At 42.1% G+C, this 20,138-nt stretch overlaps 1 protein-coding gene across 1 annotated transcript in view; it reads right to left on the reverse strand.

Annotated features, from left to right (window-relative positions):
* GPR19 (G protein-coupled receptor 19) overlaps positions 1–12,616 on the reverse strand; it is a 30,762-nt gene extending 18,146 nt beyond the window's left edge. Inside the window, exon 1 of the mRNA XM_054038725.1 lies at positions 12,430–12,616. The gene's annotated coding sequence lies outside the window, so the exon portion shown is untranslated. The remainder of the gene's footprint in view (positions 1–12,429) is intronic.
* Between the last annotated feature and the right edge of the window lie 7,522 nt (positions 12,617–20,138).

A 20,138-nucleotide genomic window follows, 5' to 3' on the forward strand; every position in this document is an offset into this window, starting at 1 on the left:
TTCTGGTCCTGAACCATCAATGTCACAGGACCCACATTTTCTCCCATCCTCCTCCTCTGAACCACACCTCATAACACAAGGTGAACTGAATGACCTTGTCAGGATTTGGAACTACCCAAGAGTAAGGCAGAGCTGTTGGGCTCCAGACTACAGCAGTGGAATCTCCTGGCAGGTGACGTTAGGGTTTCCATGTTCCGTGACCGTCAAAAGGATCTTGTCCCATTCTTCTTCATGGAAGGTGATCTTGTAGCCTGCAACAACATTGATGGTGTGATGGCAGCCCTCAACATCGTTCACGATCCAGATGAGTGGAGACTGTTCATTGATTCATTGAAGATGAGTCTTAAAGCTGTTTTACTGCATGATGGCAGCGTTTTGCCATCAATTCCAGTTGGTCATGCAGTCCATAGGAAGGAAACCTATGACAACATGAAACAACTTTTGAGGTGCATAAACTATGACCAACATCAGTGGCAGCTTTGTGGTGATTTGAAGGTTGTTTCTCTCTTGCTTGGTCTGCAGACTGGATACACAAAGTACTGCTGTTTTCTCTGCGAATGGGATAGTCGTGCAAGACATTCCCACTACATCAAGAAAGACTGGCCACTCCGACAGTCATTGGAGCCTGGGAGGAAAAGTGTTCAGCATCCACCACTTGTTGAATCAAGGAAGATTTGGTTACCACCCTTACACATCAAGCTGGGTCTGATGAAGAACTTTGTCAAGGCCATTGACAAAACACAAGCAGCTTTCAAGTACCTCCATGGAAAATTTCCAAGGTTAAGTGAAGCTAAGATAAAGGAAGGTGTCTTTGTTGGTCCTCAGATTCGTGAACTTCTTCGAGATGATGCATTTGACCATGCACTGCGTGGCAAGGAAAAGACGGCATGGAAAGCCTTCCAGTTAGTGGCAATACATTTTTTCTGAAACAACAAGGAAGACAACTACAGGTTGTTGGTGGAAAACCTCCTCAAGGCATACAAAAGCCTTGGTTGCGACATGTCACTAAAGATACATTTTTTGCACTCTCATCTAGATTTTTTTCCACCGAACTGCAGAGCAGTGAGCGACGAGCACGGCGAGCGATTTCACCAGGACATTGCAACAATGGAGAAACGCTATCAGGGCAAATGGAGCCCATCAATGCTTGCAGACTATTGCTGGACAGTGACAAGAGATGCTCCATTTAATGAATACAAGAGACAAGCCAAGAAACACCAAGTAGACACTGACTAGGACTAAACCATGTACATAATAGTTTTTTGCCTTTTGTTTCATAATAAATTTTATTTATATAATCCTTTTGCTGATTTTGAAAGTGTTACATAAACAGGACAGGTGAAATATTATCATGTAAAGCAACCATAAACACACGAAAAGACATAGGTTTACAATTTATGATTAAAACTCTACTATCTACACAATATACATAGACATAACATGTAAAAACTTAAATATCTTAGAAACAGTAGCCAATCAGTTGTTTTAATTGTCATATTTGAATTCAGCACATCAAAATACAAAATAAATAGCACATTTTATCTCTGAAGCAGACGACTTCTCAAAAATTGTAGACTAGTGTAATATTGTTATGCATATTTGCTGCACAGGGCTATAGTTGTAGCATAAACCGAAACAGGATTTTTCTGCTGAGCAGTTGGGATAGCCAAGGTGAGCTAAAGATTCTCTCCATCATTAATCTTGTCTTATCTCTTTAACCCCAATTACCATGGGATATAAATGCCGAGAACAACCAATCACATTGCAAAGAGGTGCACTGCTTCCTGCCATATCTTGCCACTAGGAGCAATGTCTTAGCCAGGTGATAGAATTCTTCAGTACAGGCAATTGCCAGCAGAGAAGAACATGCCCCTTCTGTGAATGTGTGTGTTTTCGTGGGGCTGGGCAGTGGAGCAGGTCATGTGATGCCCGTTAAAAGACCTGATTGTAAAAATAAAAGAGGGTGAACCAACACAAATGAGCAAATAATGCCAGCATATCAATGGGCAAAACTCCGAGTGTCTGCTTTGGCAGGATACAAGGGCCTTAAACTGTAAGCGACATGTACACTCACTTTAAAGCCCTTAGAGAGAGACAGAGCAGTGCAAAGGGGCTGTAACGTAAATGAGAATTGGGCCCCACCTGCATTAGAAAATATCAAGCATTATCGGGGAATTTGAGGCACAGTAATTTTAACTTACAAAACTGAGGCTTTATGAGGCAGATAGAATAACAGGGCCAGATTCTGCTCTGATTTACATAAGGGTTAATCCACAGTCCAGCAGCCCCACTGAAATCACTGGAATTACAGTGTTGTAAATCTAGAGCAGCAGAGAGCAGATTCTGGCCCAAGTGGGGTATGCTTTATTTAAAGCTGACAATTCCTCCAGCATATTCAAATGTAGCAGGCCCTCTGCCAACACACACAAACATTTGCTTGTTACAACTATCCTTCCTTATTTTTTGCTTCTGTTTATTCTGGGATTTGAAAGGAGGATCCCACTCCCACTATATGTATGTTTACACTTGAGTCCCTTGGGCCATCTACACCCTAGGACAAAGTAGTACAAGCAGAGGACTCAAAGCCACATACTCCTGTGTTCTAACCCCAGTTTTGTGACTAACTACTCTGTGGGTTTGGATCTTTCTATCTCTGTTCCCATAACAATATCTTCCTCGCATAGGTATTCAGGAGACAAGCTACCTACCTCCTAGATAGATAACTTTACAAAGAAGGTCAGTGGGCAAAATCACTTGTCACTTTTAAAAATCTTGGCCATAAAGTGATTGGATGTGACAGCACTACATAAGTGATAATAATTATTATACTTATTGCAAGAATTTGGTAGTGTCTACAGCCCATTTATTTTATTTACTTATTGTGATTGGTCGTTGATGAAGATTCCTCCTTCAGTCCATTAGTGGTACTATTTAAAGACCTGTTTCACCAAGCGTTCTATCTTTTGAGAGTGGAATAGTTGGCTTTTTTTCCTTTTCCCCCTTCATACCTTGGCATTTGAAAATGTGAAGAGTATTTGCCTGGCTGTGCTATGATATTCAAATATCCAAAGTGGATGATTTCGAAATATTGGCTTTTCAAACACCAGAAATGGTAACATCCTTTCTGTCAGCTACTAGAAATTGCATTTTCTCCTAAAATAAACAACGCAGCCAAATTGTTCCAGACTTCTTGGCATTGGTGGGAACAATTTTTTCTGTTGTTTGATTAATGGGAAGGAGTATCTAGTGCACAGAAGGTCTCGGATAGATTTTTTACATGCACAGTAGGAGACAGTAATGGTCACACCAGGGGGTGGAGCTAGCAATTATGTTGTGGTCTGTTCCCAGCCAGTCGAACCCTAACTATTCCCACTCCCTCAATTTAATTTCATATCTGTAAGTGGTTAGGGGGGTGGGCTAGCTCAGTGGTTTGAGCATTAGCCTGCTAACCCCAGGGTTATGAGTTCAATTTCTGAGGGGGCCATTTGGGGGTAGAGGGAATCTGTCAGGGATAGTACTTGGTCCTGCTGTGAAGGCAGGGGACTAGACTCAATGACCTTTCAAGGTCCCTTCCAGTTCTATGAGATAGGTATATCTCCATATAAAAAGACATGCAACTGCATGTAATGCTCCCAAATGAGTTAATGAAAGACACTAGGGGCTGAATTTTCCTCTCAGTTACACTTTAACATGTCTGGAGTAATACCCTTGACTTCCTAAGGACTGCAGCATTCTGTTTTCTGCATTGGATCTAAATCCTGGCCCTGGAACATCCATAGCACAAAGTCTGGCATCTCAGCCAGGCTCCATGGCCATAGGCTCTCTCTAAGCCTTTCCCTCTGAGGAGCTTGGCTGGCGGGTTCTTGCTGATATGCTCAGGGTTTAACTGATCGCCATACATGTGGTTGGGAAGGAATTTCCCCCCAGGTCAGATTGGCAGCAACCTTGCGGGGGGTTTCACTTTCCTCAGCAGCACGTGAGTGAAAGGGTCACTTGCCAGGATTATCTGGGTATATCTCACTTAATCATTTCCCTGCTTTTGCTTGGGCCTCAGGCACTGGTGCAGCTTGGTTCCTTCTATGCTCTGACTGTGGTACATTATAGTCTCGTCTCCTGTGGGCTGCGGTGCTTTGGTCTGGTTTTAGTTGGTGGGTAGGTGCTGGGTGCCTGTGACATACAGGAGGTCAGACTAGATGATCCTTTCTGGCCTTAAACTCTATGGCTCTAAATCTTGAGTAGCTACATTGCACCTAAGAAAGCATCTGTAATGCATCCTTATATGTACTTATTAACATAGTTAAAAAAAACCCTAAGCTGATAAGATGATTTTCAGGCTTTATGAGACCTCCACATGACTTATTTCTTTCAAAAGAAGCTTTACTTTACAAAAGCTTTACAAAATTAAGTTCAAACTAATCAAATGTGCTGAGTACCTGGATTTTTGTTGCCCATATTTACAAATTGTGAAAAAAGCTTATAGCTTTTTTTTTAATGTGGCCAATCTCAGTACATTTATCGAACATTTTCTTTAACAGAATCAGAGATTGACATTAGAAGTGGAGTTGGGGGATTTTTTTGGCAAATAGAAATTTTGCTGAAAAATACATTTTTTTCAGGGCTTCAAAACTATTTGCAAATTGGAGTCAAATTCAATGAATACTTTTGGCCAAGAAAAAAAAAACCCAAAAAAATTGTTTTGAAAAACAATTTGAAATGTTTTCTTTTGGCTTTTTATTTCAAAATGACATTTGTTTTCAAATTTGGCCTTTTAAAAAAAAATGCACACAAAAGAGGGTGGAAAACACCTTAAAACAAGGGTTGGCAACCTTTCAGAAGTGGTGTGCCAAGTCTTCATTTATTCACTGTCATTTAAGGTTTCATGTGCCAGTAATACATTTTAACGTTTTTAGAAGGTCTCTCTCTATAAGTCTATAATACATAACTAAACTATTGTTGTATATAAAGTAAATAAGGTTTTTAAAATGTTTAAGACACTTCATTTAAAATTAAATTAAAATGCAGATCTTATCAGTTTAGTGTGATCCTTGCCTTGCCCTTGCTTTTCCTTGCTGAGTTTTCCAATGTCTGGCACGTGTTTGGATACTTTAAGCTGCACACAGGCTTCTGAGTGATCAGTTGTTAACCGGCTCCGAGAGGGACAGAGGACAGATTCCATGTGTGAAAATACCTGTTCACAAAGGTATGTGGATCCAAATGCTGAAAGCATTGCAAATGCAATTTTCTTCAAACAGTTAAATTTCACTGGCAGGGACGTCCAGCAGGTCAGAACAGAGGCCCCATAATCTCTCTCGGTAGCTTCAATTGCACTCTGCAGATCTCCAAACTTTGATGCCCACAATTCCGAGCTTTTTAACTGAATGAGCTGCATTTCGAAATCTTCAACACCCATCCACTGAAATATAGACAAATCCAAGTTGCTTTCGTTGAACTTTTCAGGTTTAATTAGAAAAGAAAGCAGTGGGCCAAATCACTGGAAATCTTGAAATCTGTCAGAAAATTCTGATTCCAGTTCTTGCATGTACATTCCAATCTCATCAACACTGACAGTGCAACGTGTCGATAGCTCTTTCATGTGTTGGAAGTAGCAGAAAGTCGAAGTTTGAATATCCCGAGAAAAAACTGCTAGTTTTACAACAAATGCCTTCCAGGCTTCATAAAGATACAGAACCATTTGCCCTGCACCCTGGAGATGGAGGTTGAGTTTGTTTAGGTGAGTGGTGCTGTCAGTTAGAAACATGAGCTTATACAGCCATTTGTCATCATCCAGTTCGGGGTAGTTTTGTGCTTTTTCCGACAAAAAGGCCTTGATTGCATCAAAACAGTTTAAAAAGTGCACCAAAACCTTGCCAAGACTTAGCTGCCGAATGTTGCTGTGAAGTGGAATGTCATTATAAGCACTGTCCATCTCTTCCAGCAGTGCTTGAAACTGTCTGTGAGTCAAAGCAGATCGAGCAACAAGGAAATTCACAATTCACACCACCATATTCATCACATTATTAAGCTCTGAATTAGAAATTTTAGCACACAGATTTTCTTGATGGATGATACAGTGAAATTTGACTGTCGGGCTGCCAATTTGATCTTCAAGTAACTGTACAAATTCCTTCTGTTTTCCGACCATGGCAGGAGCACCATCTGTTGTCACAGAAAATATTTTTCTGATGTCAACTCCTCGTTCTTCAAAACTTACCACTATATCTTCCCCCTTTATTGTGCCATGCAGGGGTTTTAGGCAACAAAGTTCCTCTTGGATTTCATCGGAAGCACAATATCTTGCAACAGCTGCCAAACGAGGAATGTCGTTTATATCCAGGTTCTCATCAATTGCAACACTAAACACCGCTATGTCTTTTAATGCAGTCGTCTGCTTTTTGTTAATGTTTTCTGCCATTTTTCTCATGTGTCTCTCAACTGTTCTGGCAGAGACGGGCATTTCTTTATTCTAGATACGATTGTATCTTTATTTGGCAAGTTTTGAACAAAATCTGCTGAGAAAAACTTCTTTTATATATTCCCCATCTGTAAACGGCTTTCCATTTTTGGCAGTGCACTGTGCAATCTTATAACTTCCTTCTGTAGCTTGATTTTTACTTACACTTAAACATTTAAAAGCACTGCTTTGCTTCTCATATCCTGCTACTGCCTTTTTGATCGATTCAATCTTGTCTGCTTCATCAAGAAAGGTTTTCTTGTGCTTCATTTCAAAATGTCGTCAAACACTCGATGTGAGAAAAACAACAGTTTCACAACAGAAAGCACAAACAGCACCGTCCTTCTTTTGAATAAATCCAAATGTGTCATCCAAGAAGGCTGAAATGAACGGGCATCTAACTTTGCTTTCTTAGGAGCTGACATTTTGTCAAAAGTACCCCTCAACTCACAGCGGGGGAAAAAATTGCGACAGATGGCATGCACAATGTCAAACCCAGTGCGCTGTCCCACATGGCGTGGTATAAGCAGCAAATCAGGACTTAGAAATATCCCAGTTGCGCTGGAACAATTTTTAAGGTGGGGGGTGCTGAGCTGCGCCTCCTCTTGCCCCATCGGCACCCCTCACTGCCCCAGGCTGTGTCCAGTGGGCCACAGCTGGGGGCGGCTGCAAAGCGCCAAGCTGAGGCCAGGAGCAGAGCTCTGGGCCGGCGGCCAAGACCCCAGGCCAGCAGCAGGCTGAGGGGGCGGCTGGACGGGACCCAGACTGGCAGGGGGCTGGTAGCTGGTACCCCAGGCTGGCAGCGGGCTGAGCAGGGCCAGCGGCCAGGACCCTGGCTGGCAAGGAGCTGGCAGCAGAACCCCAGACCAGCAGCAAGCTGAGTGGGGCCAGCGGCTGGGACCCCAGGCCGGCAGTGAACCCCCTGGGGCTGGTGGCCGGGACCCTGGCTAGCAGGGGGCCGTCTGGCAGGGGGCCGGTGGCCAGGACCCCGACTGGCAGGGGGTCGGCCAATGGAACCCCTCGCCGGCAGCAGAGTGCCACTGAAAATCAGCTCCAGTGCCGCCTTTGGGACGTGTGCCATAGGTTGCTGACCCCTGCCTTAAAACAGTTGAAATGAAATGAAAAACAAAGTTTTGAGTCCCCCAAAATTGTTTCAGTTGATTCAAAAGGATTTTTTTTTTTAGTTTTTTGATTTGACAATTTTTTTTAAATTGGTTTGAATTGAACCATATTTTTCCCCCCAGATTTTTCAGCTTGGCCCTCAATCCAAAAAATCCATGATTCATCCAGCTCTCATCTGAAGGGACTTCCTGTGTTAACTGAATGATATACAAGAGAGTAGGGGGTGGTTAGAGATCCTGCTGTGGGCTGACAGTTTTTGTTGTTTCATGCTGTAGATGCATGAATGGAGCCTGATTCTGATTTACATTGGGGCTGCCTTATTGTCCTGGCAGTGAAAAGGAGCCTTGTAGTGTCTGTAATTCATATTTACATGCACTTTCAGACTCCCTTCCACTGCCAGATGGCTATAAAGTGGCTTCAGTAGAAAGAAGAATGAGGCCTCTGCAATGGGGTTTACAAACCCCATCCTGAACACAGAGAGATGGGGGAAGAGAGTCTTTCCTGTTTACGAGCAAGCAGCTTGATCACACCCCCATGCAGCTGCCAGAGCTGCCAAGCATGGAGGCAGGCACCCACAGCTGCAACCAATAGCGAAAACAAGACCTGCTATAAAGGGGAGAGCACAGGGAAGGAAAGGAGAAGTAGAAAGGTCTAAGATAGTATAGGGGTAATAGCTCTGCTTCAAGCTGCTGCTGAGAAAAATAGCCAGAGACTGCAAGCCCTAAAATTGAAGGGCTGATAGACTCAGTTGGAGGTGAGGATCCAGTAACTGATCTGAGTGAGAACAAACTAAGGAGGGTCAGTTAGGAGAAACTGAGATCCCTAGAAAGACCACACCAAGAAGCAGTGACACCTCCCAGCACCAAATTACGCCCCGCCCCCCCATATACACACACCTCAGAGTACAAAATGCAGTGGAACAGGTGCAGTTCTCTCCAACAAGGGTGGGGGTGGATATTGGTGGGCTGTGTGTGATTGCACACCCTCAGCACAGGGCTCAGCTCTTTGGAGGAGGGGGTCTCCTTTTTGTGGCATGGGCAGGAACTGGTACTGTAAGGATCTTCATTCTCCAGCCGCCATGGGGTGGGGAGCTACATAAGCTCCTATGGAGCCCAGTGCAGTCACTGTGTAGGAGGAGGTTATGTGGAGCGGCTGCCCTGCTGGAGACAGACAGTTTCTCTGCCCTGCATCTTGTGCATCAGCCCAGCCCCGATGAAGCTACGCAGATTGCGGAGTGCTGGATTTTTGCCCAAGAAAATATTAACGGGTGAAAATTTTGACACATTAACATATATACATTTATTATAAATTAATATATGTTAAACTATGGATTCTATTCTCCGCTCCTGAGGGGAAAATAAATGAAAGGGGGAAATTGCTTCTAAAACTCACTAGGCCATTTCTAATCTCACATCAGTGTAACTCATTGACTTCAATGGAGTTACTCCAGATTTATGTGATATAAATCAGAACAGAAGCAAGCACTTTGATCAGGGCCCCACAAAATAAATTTTACCAATAGGAGTTGCCAAAATAGGCTGCCACTCAGAGTTGACTATGCAAATGTTCAAAATAGAGCTGGTAGGAACTTGGAATTTGTGCTTCATGGGAAATGTCAACAAAAGTTGTCTTTGTTCCAGAATGGAATGAAAAGAAATATCTTTTAAAGTTTTCTGCAATATGGAATTTACAAAAAAATTCAGCTTTGAAAAAATTTGTTTAGAAAATTTTGAATTTTCAGTATTTCATTTAGAACTTTATTTTAGTTTTACTTCATTTCATTTTTTATCTTATTATTATTATTATTTCATGACATATCGGTAACATTAGTAGTGCATAATATGTTAAAGTGTCAGACTCTTTCATTACAAAACAAACAGGAGACACTTTGATCCAGGAAAAAGATAAGATGTTTCACTCAGTATTAAGTAGCAGCTGCCCTTAATGACTTAAAAATAAAAACAGAATATTTAACTAATTATTATGTCATATTATAAGATTGGTACTGTATAATATGCCTACTGATATGTCATGAAGTAATGTACAAATAATAAAAATGGAAAACCCCCTATATAATACCCAAAATGAAATTGTGAAGTTTTTCTCAACACTAACTTTCCAAAATGAAGTTATTTTGTTTTGAATTTTTTTCTCTGCAGGAATTTTCACTGAAGTTATTATAATTTTACAAAAAAATAATTAATTGAAACAGGTTTTTCTGACATTTTTGACTATTGATCTGCTCTAGTTTAACATAGAATTTGGCATACCACTTGGTTCCCCCTTGGTGGGGGCTTCAGCTTGTCCATTGGTTCAGTTAGGCTCTTTGGGCAGGACCCCTTCTTGATTGGGGGAGGAGGAGGGAATAAGAGGTGCTATCTCTCAGACACCATCCATTTATGGCACCCAAGTGAGATGTCAGTCCAGTAAATTGTGCAGACCTGTGATTCCCCTTTCTCACAGGAAGAATGAAATGGTTAACCATGTTGACACTTAAATAATCATCACTGTAACTCTGAATTAACCCCTCTCTGAGATGAACAGGACAGTTCACACCCCTCGCGGCTATTATTCCATGCTCTGTATAGACTCATCTATGCATTAGTGACACAGGGGTCACATTTTTGGAGTTTTCTTTGCAACGATAACACTTAAGGACTTATTTATGTTTAAAATAAAAGCTGAGATTCTGGAGAATAAGTAGTTTCAGAGAAGTGGTGGTATGGCGTTAGGGAATTAACTGGCTATTTCCAAGCCCTGCTTTTGACTCCCCTCTGTGCTGTGCAATGGAGCAGAGTCAGGGCTCTATATTATTAATTCTGTCAAGTGTTTGTGTTATACTTGTATGAAGAACAATATGCCAAGCAATTATTCATCTGGTCCCTTCACTGGTTCCTGAATTGCATTTGCATTTTTAAAGTTAATTTTGAGGAACTGCTTTCATTTTTCTGGCTCATAGGGCTAATAACAATAATACAGTGCAAGGAAGCAGTCCTAAAACTACCAAGCAGAACCATCAGTCTTTGGATCTAAAACTGCACAAGTCTAACTTATTCAATACATTGGACGTAATGCTGATCTCATACACACAGGTGTAAATCAGGAGTAAACCCACTAAAGTCAATGGTGTTATATTGGTATAAGTGAGATTGTAATCGGGCCTGTTGTTTTCAAGAGAGCATTAGTTAGTGAAAAAGAGGAAGACTTTGTCTAGAGGAGGGTTTGAAGCCCAACTCTCTTTGGGGATTCAAAGAAAACTTTCCTGAAAATGTTCAGTAGCTGTTTTCTTGCATCTTCCTCTGAAGCATCTGGTACTGTTCCTGGTTAGAGACATGAAACTGAACTGGATAGCCCACTGAACTGATGCCGTGTGGCAACTGCTATGTCAAATATTAACACATTCTAAAATGTATCCTGTATGATTTAATTCTGTACCCTTGGAAAGAGTGAAATACTGACATTTTCTTATAGGATGTGAATGGATGAAATTCCATTGAGGTCAATGGAGCTCTGACCATTTACACTGGCAGCAAATTTGGCCCTTTAACTTTAACATACATTTTTGCATCCTTGTTACCAAAATGTTGACTGGTGATTGTCCTATTGTTAGTCCATGGCTTTTTTAAAATTACAAACTTATAGGTACTTTAGGAATGATTGATCAATTCTTACTAGAATTCTTAACTTCTAACAGTTAAGAAATTAAAATAGTTTTTGCAGTTCTATGGGGCCTTGCATCAGAGAACTTAAAAATGCTTTACAAATAATTATTACATCCCTTCCACACCTCTGTGGAATAGCTATTCCTACTTTACGATGGTGAATGGGAGCTGTAGGGTGCTCGTTTTCAAGTGGAGAAACTGAGGCACATAAATCTTGCTCAAGGTCTTAAAAGCCAAGATGTTTAAAATGGGGGCCAACAGCTGGGCTCTTAAATCCCTATTTAGGCACCTAAATAATTGCTTTTTTTAATGTTATGCACTCAGCAGGTCTCATTCATCTCAGTAGGAGCTGCGTGGTGCTCAGCTCTTTTGGAAATCAGGACACTTATTTAGACCTTAAGAGCATGAATTTGGGCACTCATTTTAAAAAAAATCTTGGCCAGAAAGAAGTAGTACTGTTCCAACCTCGCCTCACACACCAGCACAGCCAATTTCCCCCTTTCACAGCACTGTGGAACCCTCACTCCTTTTCACAGTGCTGAAAGCCAGCGGGGTGAATTCCAAATACTGCCCTTACTTTTTAGGGAACATGTTTCTGATTTATTGAATTGCAGGCAACAAAACTTGCTGACTCTACTGCAGATATGGAAAGGTGGTTCCGTGCTCTGCAAGGCGTTCCCAAGTAGCTCCAGTGTCCCATCACAGGAGGCAAAGAGCTAACGATGTGTGCCTTTCAGGCAGAGGAGACTACCGGAACAGTAACACGGAAATACAAAAGCACGTTTTAAAACGGGAACAAAAGAAGGAAAGCAGCTGTTGAGCTGAAGAATTTTAAACAGAGGCAGGACGTTAACCAGAATTTTAAGCAGAGGCAGAACTGCCATCTTTAGGCACACAAATAAGTGGCCTGATTTTCAAAAGTGCTGAGCCCCTCGTAGCTTCTCGTGATTTTTTTTTTAAAACCTCTTCTTTATTCTACGGAACTGTACATTGCTTTCAGGAGAATCGATTTAGCTCCTGCCCCGGGGAATTAACCCTCTTCTTAACACTACGGGAGGTTTGAAAGAAGGGCTGGCAAAACTCTCAGGCACAAAGCAATGGGAAAGAATAACCTCATTTCTATCCCGAAGGAAGGGAACTACCCTCCTTGAATCATGACATCGTTCAGCACCCACTACCCACCAATGCACATACCTGTTCCCAGTCACAATCCCAGAGGCAAGCGTCTGTTCCCTTTTCTCTTAGTAATCCCACTGGAAAGCACCTCTGGGAAGGCACCAGTCATAGTGGAAGCCATACTGCATGTTGCTAGCTGCTCTGTTGTCTGGACGTATAAATGTATCTGGGTGAGAGGACGATATTTGTGTGTGCCTCTTTTCCTTTGATGGAGAAAGGGATGACGTTTGCAGGGCTGGCTGCTGGCACCCACTTCTCTCCAAGCCCCGGAATACGTCACGTGGGAAATGGATCATGTGAGGTTTTTTCTCCCTCCAGGATCAAACAACCTCGATTCCCCTCCCTCCCTTCCCTCCCCTTAAGCTAACAGGCAGCAGTAGCAGAACAGATGCTGCTTTTGTCTGAGCCCCCGCTCTGCAAAGCAGTGGGAATGCCCCTGCCCCGGCAAAGGTTTTTACTCCCCACCTCTGCTTTCCAAGATCACCAGGAGCTCGAGTCCGAGAAATCAGTAACCGGCTCTCCCCCCAGCCCTGCAGCCACAGACCCTGCCCTTAGCTCCGGGGAGGAAAAAACTAGCCCCAACCCCAGGCACCGGGCTCTGTCAGTACCTTGGACAGCAGCGCCGCGCCCGGCTCAGCGTTGGTGACTGGACTGTTTGCCTGCCTCTATTCAACTGTCAGGCGGGTGATTCTAGCTTGTCCTCAGCCTCCGTATCTCTCTGGCCTCCGGCAAAGGGGCCTCTAGGTGCATATGCAACGCTGTTGCCTGGGGGTGCTTCTCTGCAGAAGCCGCTAACAAACCCGGCTCCCCCGGGATTGAGGAATCCAGCCCCCGCCCCCTAGTTTGTGCTCCCGGATTTTCCTTGTGCAAGACGCTTGCCCTGCCCGCCCCCAGCACCGCCACTCCGAGGGCAGCGCAGGACGGAAACCTGCCCTTGTTCCTGCTGGGGCTCACTAGCAGCGCTGACGTGCCGGTTGCTATGGTACTTGTGGGATTGTGGAAGAGGATGGTTTTCTTCAGTGATGGTCACCATGGGATCCTGGCAATGGAAAGGGGAAAGACACAGAGGCTGAATGAGTGAGGGGAAGGGGGGGCGATGTTCAATTGGGTTCCTCCGAGCACAGTTTCCCCAACTGATCCTTTTATTGCCCTATTGCTACTTACAGCCCCAGTAAAAGATGGGAGAAATCATGATGCAGCCCACAGCCTGGTCCCCCCACTGTATGACACCTTTCCTTCCGTAGGGGTAACTGCACCGACCCCTTTGCCTTCTATGCACTCCCTCGAAAGACAAAGGAATGGTGCCCCCCATCCTAAGTCCCCGCGTGGAGATGGCCACAAAGAGTTGCCATGAGCAGTTGTGCTGGCTGTGTTAAGTGTGCTACCTGTAACTTCAAGGCATGAAAACATAGTTTTGGACCGGCTTGGAACTTGTCCTCCCTAGAGGAAAGTGCAGGGTGGGGATCTTTGTTACTTTTAGCGTTGGCTAATGGTCTGATTGTACTAGTGCACTGGGACAACCCTATGACCAATTATGCTAAAATACCTTTAAATAGCTACAAGTCAGTGACTGGCTCTGCCCATTCAGCCTCACTCCTTCATTTATTATTACTCATCCGTCTTTTTACTTGGTGTTTGTACAGAGCCTAGCACATTGGGATCCTGGTCCCTGACTGGAGCGCCTCAGCACTAAATAATCATCAATTGGTTCAGCTGTCATTTCCCATCGCTCTGCTAATACCACATAGCTGTAAATTCTGTTTGGAAGTTTCCTTCATCCAAGTTAGAGGTTCCTACAGCCTCTCCTCATGTGGTGTCATTCCTGTAGTCCCAGCAGAAGGGCACATGTACGACTTTAGTCCCACTTAAGATATCAAAAATAGGATTTAAGTGGTGTGTTGGCCCAATGCTGAATTTCACTCATGAATAATCCCAATTACTTCTTTTGAATAAAGACTAACAGCATCAGTTAGGGTCCCAGGATTCAGTCTCTCGGGGCTATTTCTCACTCCCAATAGACTAATTGTTTTGATTAGTCATCATCTCCAGTCCTTGGACCTGACCAATCCATCTAGCCTGCATCTTCAAATTGCCTGTATTAATGAACACAATTGTTTGTGATTTAAATTGTGAGTGATTTGTAGAAATAATATAATTTGTTGGAGTCTGTGGCTATTTCCTTTTTTCCACCATCCTCTTTAGATAATTGGCTAATGGAATATTTTCAAGAATAAATGCCTTATAACCAATGTGGGTAGAGCAGCCACAAAACAATGGATTAGTGTACATGTTTGAAATTTTGTAATGTCTACAGGCAAATAGAGCAGGGGTGTGCATGCCGCCCAATATGCCTTGTTGATGGTTCTACAAGTTATGCCCTTTTCACTCTCTACTTTAAGCAGACTACCATGGTAAATATAAAGAAAAAGACACAAAAACCTTCATATTTTCCTTATTCCTTTGACTTGTTACTTGATTTCATTTTGGCGTATTTTCTATTTAGTGTTGGGACTGTAAGGTGGGGAACTGAGTCACAAGTCCATCTAATTTAGGCTTAACCAATTTTTGCCTTTATTAACATTTCAGACAGAATTATTGTCACCTATGGTGTCCAAAAACCCATTTATGTCAGACAATAAACAGATAAGACTGAATAGTTAGGGGTCCCAAATTACTGCATACTGGGGAACCAGGAAGTTCTCCTGTACTTCATGATGGTCATTGCCACCTCTGGTCTGGTCCTTCAATCCCACTCCTTCAGTTTCTTGTCCAATGTTTTTCTGATTGAGCCTTGTTCACTTGAGTCTTTTTATACATTTCCTCTGTACACATTTCTTAACCTTTCTCCAATCAGCTTTAAACACATTAAGTATTTTCTCGTGTAAACCATACACCACACATACGGAAGCTTCCATGTTTTTTGCTGTTTAGACACTTTCTATGCCATTCTGTTCCATGTCATAGAACCTGCTCCTGGGTTTTCCCAGTAAAAAGGCGACATTTTTTTTGTCGTTACAAGATTGTATACCTTTTACCTAAAATCTTCCAGCATAACATGTTAGTTTGTCCTCTCATCAATGACATCATTTTTAAGCCTATCAGCAAGTCTACATAAGAGAATTGACAAAACCACACTTAGGTCAGCAAGGCCCTGGTCTCAGTATTACCTCATCTAACCTCATTTGCTAGCCATAATTATAAATTATTAAAACGTAACTAACAAAGCCCATTTAGCAATTCTGCATTTGTATATTTCAATAATATAGGTCAGTATATGTATATCATCCTTCCCCTTAATCTACTTGGAGGGCTAGGAAGTGTCACAGCCTCAAAACGTCAATACTTTCTTTATCTCCTTTAAACATAGCTTTTCAGTGACTTTTTCACTCAAAGTGTACCCTTATGTTTGTGAATCATTACAAAAAAAAATCTTCATTACTAACTTTCCCAGTGTTGCATTTTGAGGGGTGGCTATTTCAGGGCCTTAATAATCAATTGTTCCCCAACATTAGATTGTAAACTCTTTGGGGCAGCTCTTAACATTATATGTGTGTGATGTGTAGCTCCAAGCACTACCACAATAAATAAAAAATAAATAAATACATACGTACATACATACATACATAGTAATTTTCTTATACTGCCCTCATTTCTGATACCTTATCTTATACTTTAACTAATCACTTAAGGATCAGTTCATCCAGTTGTAGTCCTGTCTAGCTTCATTGATTTCAATGGCGTTGGAGCAGTTTCAAACTGGGATAGGGCAAGGGTAAATCAAGCCCTGAATATTTTCATTCTCCCTATTTTTTTTGTGAAGCAACCCAGATATAACTTAATTATTTAAATGACATATTTTGGAAAAAGTGCATTTGCTTTTTGTCACTAATAGAATGAAAGCCTTTTTTATTACTATAAATCATTTTCTCTCTTCTGTTACTCTACATGGAATATGGCTTCTGAATGTAATGTAGTAGCTTGGAGAATCAATTGAGAAGTGTTTTCTTTTGGTTTTACTAAATAAGTGGGACTTCAATATAAAATAATTTTAATTGTTGACATTTTTAAATTAAAAAGCCCCCAAACTGCTGCATTGTCTATTGTTTAATTATCTACATGTGACTTGTAATTGTTTTTTAAGTTGAACAGAAATATAATCATTAAATGTAATGACATCCCTGGGGTATGTCCACAACACAAAATTCCCACACAGCGTAACTCAGTTTGTTGCAATTAGTTTTTTCCCCAAGAGAATTCCACAGCTAGAACTCCTTGCAAGCTGAGAGCACTTCTCATTAGCTTGTCTGTGCATGCAAGCTAGTACACACTATACATGGCTTTACCAAGTACTGCTAGTTCTTCTGTTGGTCACTACACATTCCTAATGATATCCTTTGCACTTTTTGTGTGATGATTGCAAAGCACTTTACAGCCAGTAATTCTCATGGTACCCTGCCAAGGTGTTTGTGTTATTGGTGTGTCTTTTCCTCTTTACATAATAATAATAATATGTAGAAACCACACAGGAATGGTAGCATCCCAAATAACTAACATCTTCTTTACCATTTCCCTATTCAGGGTCAGCGGCTGTCACAGTCTTCTTCCAAAACTCATGATTGTATGACTGGTTGTCATGCAAATTGGTCTCTCTACAGTCTGCTGGTATCAAGTTTATGTGCCAAATCTTTGGCCTCCCCCTTGGTCATCTTCCATCCACAATTGTTGCAAGAGCCTTCTTACCAATATAACTCTTGGGTCTCTGCTGGAGATGTCCATACCAACACGGCCTAGCCTCCCCCAACTTGTCTTCAATTGGGGTGACCTGCATTAGACCCCCCATAACCTCATTTTGTCACTTATCACTAGCTAACTAGTAAATAACTATTTACTAAATACACACAAGCATGCTAGGCCAAACTGCATACAGACTGCTGCTCAGACTGCTTTCCGGCATCTTCTATTACTCAGAACGCAGTGAGAATCCTAGAGGGTTAACAAATATTGAAATGGGTACTATTCTATTCCTACACAGTACAGTTAATATCCATATTATTTACTCAGATGAGACAAAGAGATGAAGGGATCCAATTCTGCTCCAATTGAAGTCAGTGGCAAAACTTCCATTGACTTCAAAGGTGCAAGATCAGCTGCCAAAGTGGGCAGTGACTTCAGTGGAGATACATGCTGTAAATCTGGAGTATCACATCAATAGCAATGCAGCTGACCAATCATGGATAAGATACAAAGGCAGAGTCAACCACTTGCTTACTTGGTCACGCTCACATCTGTCTCCATTAAGTGTCTAGACTCTCAAAGCCAGTCACTGCACAGCTGCTGCCCTGTGAAAAGTGGACATAATGAAAAGAATTTAACCTGTGAGTTTAAGTCAGCATTTAAATTTGGTTGTGGTCCAATGATTCCAGTCGGACGAACACAAATAGGTTTGACAATGGCTAATGAACACTCAGGCATGAACACTACAGCCTCCTGCCCTGCGTGCAATGAATAGCAACTAGCTCAAGCCATGTCAGACTTTGCTGCAAATTATTCTCTTGCAATCAGCCAGAACCAGTATAAGTTGTGTGTGAATGAAAGGGTCTTTTGGTCTGGCTACTGGGGAATATGTTTGTGGAGGACATCAGGGCCTGATATTGAAAGAGACCTCTATTCACACTGCCAATTTGTGGGTTCAAATAGAGGTAGGTGTAATTTTGCAGTTGTGAGTGTGTTCTGGTAGTTAGATGTATGTGACATCAGTGACACCTGCAATTATTTGTGCCTGCAAAAATATGCCTGTATGTATATGCTCTTTCAAAATCACAGGCACAAAATGGAAGGACACTTTTCAAAAACAGCCTCAATGTATCCTTGCACAGTTTATAGAACAGGAATGTTGATGGCAGCTTGACCATGTGCCAGCTTCATTCTAGAATATTTTTCTTTACGTAATTTGGGGACCTATTTTACTGCTGTTTTTCCTCTTCAGTTTTATTCCATTATTTTCTGGTGATTGTCAGAGAATGAGAATGATCTAAAGATCGTCGTTTTCTGCACCTTTCTTGTCAAGCTTGTTTTCCGTAGTGGAAAGTAGGGGAAAAGGTAGCAGAAGTATTGTCATTGGACACTCATTTTGGTGGACTATTGTATCAGAGCATGGCAACTGCCATAATGGATCACCCCACTGGTTCATCAGCTCAGGAATCCAGCCTCTGGCAATGGCTAATGCTTTAGAAGAAGGCAACATCCCTACCCTTTCATAATACACCTACAGAACTGTATACTTTAGAGGTGGAGATTCCCCTCCTGACCCCCTGTATTTATAGGTTTGTTTGCTCTTCTCATGAGCTTAGCTTGCATAGTTACAAATGTTATCACTGGTCATAAAATTCTTCAGCCCTTTATAAAATCCAGCTACACTATTTTAACTCTGTTAATAGTGGAAGCTGGCTGAGGTCAAAAGCCTCATTGATATTTCCAATGAGCCTGAAAATGTAAATGTTTTTATTATTCTGAAACCATCCACCCTCAAACAAGACATTCGCATATCCTCGAACCAGTTTGTCCCAAATGACTTTGGCTATTCCATTTCAGAAGTTGCACAGTTTGTTCCTGGAGCTATGTCTGCTGTTTAGTATTTTGTAACTCTCTCTGCAGGGGAAAGAAATTCTTGCTTAGACTGGATCTGTTTTGATTTGTGCATTTGTCTGACTAGGGCTTGACGTCAACTTCATGTTCATTTTTTGGCAGCTGTCACAATCTCAGGATTATAAAATCCTTCACCCTGCCAATGAGTTCAGTGACAAAACCAGACAGACATCAGGTATCCCAAATGGCACTGACTGTAGAGAATTTTTTTTTTTTTAATGTGCCAAAATACTAGTGGGTTTATTTTAGCTAGGGTGAGGTGAGGAAATAAATCACATGATTAAATATTATATGTTGTTTGGCAGTTAGCAGCTCACATGGCACATAATGCCTCCTAAGTCGGGGGACCATTATGATAAAGGTACTTTTAATGATCTCTAACTGGCTTGTCACTCAGTATGCACTGTGTGCATCCGTAAGGCCATACGGTGGGACCAGGATTTGGCCCTTACTGCACATGTGATATCATGGTTTAGGGGTTAGAGCACGGGACTGAGAATGCGCAGTCCTGAGTCTCTTCCTAGCTCTGCCACTGACTTGACGTGTAACTTTGGAGAAGCCATTTAGCCTTTGTGGGCCAAATTCAGATCTGTTACACCAGTGTAAATCCAGACTAACTTCACTGGCATCAGCCAAATCCATCACTAGTTTAACTCCACAAGGTTGTAAGCTACACAACAGATGAATTTGGCCAACGTGCTTCAAAAATAGGTCCAACATGTAAATTACTCCCTACTCTACATCAGCACTGAATTTCACTCTGCCTACATATGATGGGGTGGACAGGTCATTTGACACACCTGGGAGAGGGTCCCACAGGCCTATCAGATCCCACTCAAGTAGTCCCTTGGGAAGAAACCACACTAAAGTTTCATTTGTTTTTGGTGAAATACCCAGCTGGAGTTTCATAGTCCCAACTGGGAGTGCCCTGTGAATCGAGCCAAGCAGGTACTGCTGAGCCTAGTTGGGTTCAGACCCTTAGGCCTTGTCTACACTATAGACCTGTTTTGCAGGTGTAGCTATGTCAGTCAGGGATGTGAAGACCCCCTCCTCCCCTGAGCAACATAGCTATGCCGCAAAAC

Source organism: Malaclemys terrapin, chromosome 1 (assembly GCF_027887155.1).
Source record: "Malaclemys terrapin pileata isolate rMalTer1 chromosome 1, rMalTer1.hap1, whole genome shotgun sequence".
Classification (NCBI taxonomy): domain Eukaryota; kingdom Metazoa; phylum Chordata; order Testudines; family Emydidae; genus Malaclemys; species Malaclemys terrapin.